This window comes from Adiantum capillus-veneris, chromosome 19 (genome assembly GCF_014529385.1).
Source record: "Adiantum capillus-veneris isolate H3 chromosome 19, ASM1452938v2, whole genome shotgun sequence".
Taxonomy (NCBI): Eukaryota; Viridiplantae; Streptophyta; class Polypodiopsida; order Polypodiales; family Pteridaceae; genus Adiantum; species Adiantum capillus-veneris.
Window position 1 is genome coordinate 9,860,141 of NC_140949.1, and position 3,593 is coordinate 9,863,733.

Below are 3,593 nucleotides of genomic sequence, written 5' to 3' on the forward strand. Positions count from 1 at the left end.
TAGCAAAACATGCCCAAACATGCTGCCAAAGGAGCAGGCATTTCCAAATCAAAAAAAAAAGATACTAATGCCTATCCTTTGTGGCATTTCAAAACACCAAAGTTGGGGGCCAAAAATTGTAGCCGATGGAGCTTCTATGGCACCTCTGCTCCCAAAAAAAAAAAAAACCAATTCTCTTGTATTCTTCAAAGCATGCTATTACTCCCACCATGCTCGATGCAAAATTGTACAATGAGAGAGAATTCACGAGAGAGATCCCCTTGATCCAAGTAGGAGCTTTTTAACCCGCCAATTAAGTACATGTCCCATTAGGGGATTTGGAATTCAACTTATTTTATAGGCCCTCAATGCAGTACATAGTGTGAATTGCAGAAGTCTACAAATCATCGAGTCTTTGAATGCAACTTGCACCCGTGGCTCATCCAAGGGCATGTCTCCTTCATTGTCCACACGACCCCCAGGCCAAGACGCCCCCCCCCAAACCATCCTCTCCTGGTATGCGGCGGGTGCGGCCGAGATGGCCATGTAATGTAAATGTGAACTTTGAGAGTAGCGGAATTAGGAAATTAGAAAAAGCACTTTTGTGAGATTACTTTGTGAGCATAGCGGATGAACTTAATTGCTGGTAGAAACATAAACATGGTACTTAGTAAACTTGGCATGAACAATACTTTTGCAAAAGAGAGAGTTTAGAGAACATGACAACCGTTGAGGACCAAATTTATGCAGAGCCGGTCCCCCCTCCAATAGGCATTTGTATTATAGTTTCTCCCATCAAGAGAGACTTGGTACAATACAATCTTTGTGTTCCTTGTGACCTAGGTGATGTAATGAATATGGAAAACTTCACACATCATGAGCATAACATAAACTTTTTAGAAAGCATTAACTATCCCAAGGCCTCAAACACCTTCAAAGGTGGAGAGAGCTAACAGGGAATGACGGTAGGGAAGAGGAAGAAGAAACATTCCATAGGAGAAAGAAATAGTTTCTCACTTATCATCACTCTTCTTGCTAGCACACATAATACCATAGTAATGAAAGTGGAGAAGATGGCAAGCTTAAGCATTGAAGCATGGCTCTTGGTTGGATTTGCATTCCATAGCCAAGAGTATTGGTGTAGGCTCTCAACTTCTCAACAAGCTTGGAAAAGGAGATAGAGTTTCTCTACTTTCACCAAGTGAGAATCACGGAAAAAAATGAGTGTGTGAGAGGTGTATACCCCCCAAGCATACCCCTTTCTTGCTTTGGGTGAGCCCCCTCTTCCCCTAGCCAATCACATACACAACGCATTTCAAGCACATGGGTAGTCTTTGGACAAGTGTCCTCCTTATGGCTTTAAAAGAGAGAGCTTGAAAATATCTCGATATTTGTTGAGTTGACTAGAAGCTCATTGGACCCCTCTTTAGACAAGCCAATTGGATTCAAGCACACCATGTGGCTAAGCATAGGGAGAGCTTGACATGTGTCCATGTGCCCCTTGAGAAAGGGGGTGCCCTTTGGGTGAGTGGGAGGTTAAGTCAAAGATTCCCCTAACTTTGAGGCTTCCCCCCTCCTTAGTAGGGTCTCTTTTTCACTCAATCACCTTACCCCCCATGCATGGGAAGCTTCTCAAGCACCTTCCTCATCAAGCATGACAAGCACCTCAAGCACCTTAGTCATCAAGCACAACAAGCACCTTAGTCATCAAGCATGACAAGCACCTTAGTCACCAAGCATGACAAGCACCTCAAGCTTGGGCCGGGTTCCCAACCCTAGCTGCCTAAGGTCTAAGGACTTTTAACACTAACCTTTGGAGGTCTTTAATGAAGCTAACCCTAAGGTCTTTTAAGCTCCATTAGATGCACATTGCACTTTGATAGACTATCTCCTTTTGGACCCCTATTGAGATGTAACCGTCTCTCCTCTTAGTCCCCTATTGAGATAAGTCTAGAAGCACTTATTACACATTGCTCTTTGGTAGACAATCTCCTTTTGGACCCCTATTGAGATGTAACCATCTCTCCTCTTGGTCCCCTGCTGATATAAGTCTAGAAGCACTTATTTATATCCTAACTCTTGTTCCCCTTTTATCTTCCCATATTAAATGATCAGTTTAATATGAGAAAATCATTTTGTAAAGTTAGATATTATATTTTATGGCATTACCTCTCTCTTAAAATCATAGTCGTCCTAGACTATGAGGTAGAGAAGATAATTCCTAGCCATTAGTCCATGTTTCTTAGCGGGTAGAGGGTCCCTTTTTACCCTATGACATCATTCCAAGATGGATGACTAATCCCTTTGGTGCTTGGGAGACTTAGCTACCACAAGTGTTGGAGCCCAACAGTTGTATAAATTCTCTTTGTAATGACTATCAAATTCCCTTTGTAATGCCAATGATGTCTACCGTCTTTATCCAATTGTCTTGATTATGTATAGATTTATTAGTTGGCCAGGACGCAATGCGTTTCCATTTTGTAATTATGACGAGTAGAACTCAATGAAAACCCCATGTATATTTTGAGCTAAGGTGACTAAAGTATAAAGGTCACCTTAGAACCATTTTTGAATAACATTTGAATGATTAATTCTGTGTCGTACGAGTCTGAGAGAAAGAGAGAGAGAGTGTGTGATCTTATCCTCTTCGCTACGCACATCTCCCTCACCGGATTCACGAAGCGACCACACCATCGCAGTAGCCTCTCCGAGAGCTACGCACCCACGCCACGCATTCGCATCTTCGAGCTGCTCGTGAGTGATCTTCCCACGAGCTTGTTTTGCTTATAAGTAGCACAAACGGTGTTTGTTTTCAACAATCAAGTACTTTATGGAACGAGGGCGAGATTAGCTACGCATATATGTTCATAGACTTAGGTTTTGCATACTTTTATGTTATGACCTATGAGTCTATCGCGACTGTATTCGAGGTAGTTAGGGTTATAATCTAGTGAGATTGGACTTATAGGTAAGTGTATCCTAGTGAGGGGATGATGCCTAGCAAGTTTGAAGCGATTCCGAGTTCATTTGATGTGTAAACGATGTTATGAGCATTTAGGGATAGAGTGGGTTAGAGTTAACAAGGACTAGTGATTGATGCATCATAGAAGTGCGTATGTGTAGGTTGGTCTCAGCGTGACAAGCTAACGAGATTGCCTCCGTGCACCTACGGGTTAGTCGTGTCACCGGATGACAAGTATGTTGTCTGTGTCATGCTTGTGAGCATGAACAGGGGAGTAGTTTGCCCCAAAATATTGGCGCCGCTGCCGGGGACACAAGACCTTAAGTAGGGAGAATTACGTCACTCGTGTGATGGTTAGCTTACTTTAGTTTCGACTAGAGAGAGCTTAAATTTTAAGAGAAGATTCAGGAGAGGATATCCTGAGGTCTAGTGGATAGCCAGGAAGCCTTTGACTTGCCGAGTGTCTACGACTAGTTAGAGTTAGTTAGGTAGGATAAGGTGGAGTTAGGATTTATGGTATTGAGTTCTAAGTAATGTTTGTGTGTGAATAGTGTAGAAAAACGCTGTAAAAATGTAAAACAAACAAAGAGAAGAAACAACGAGGCTATTTGCTTGCCTTGAAAGCAAAAACCCCACACCATACACTCTTCAA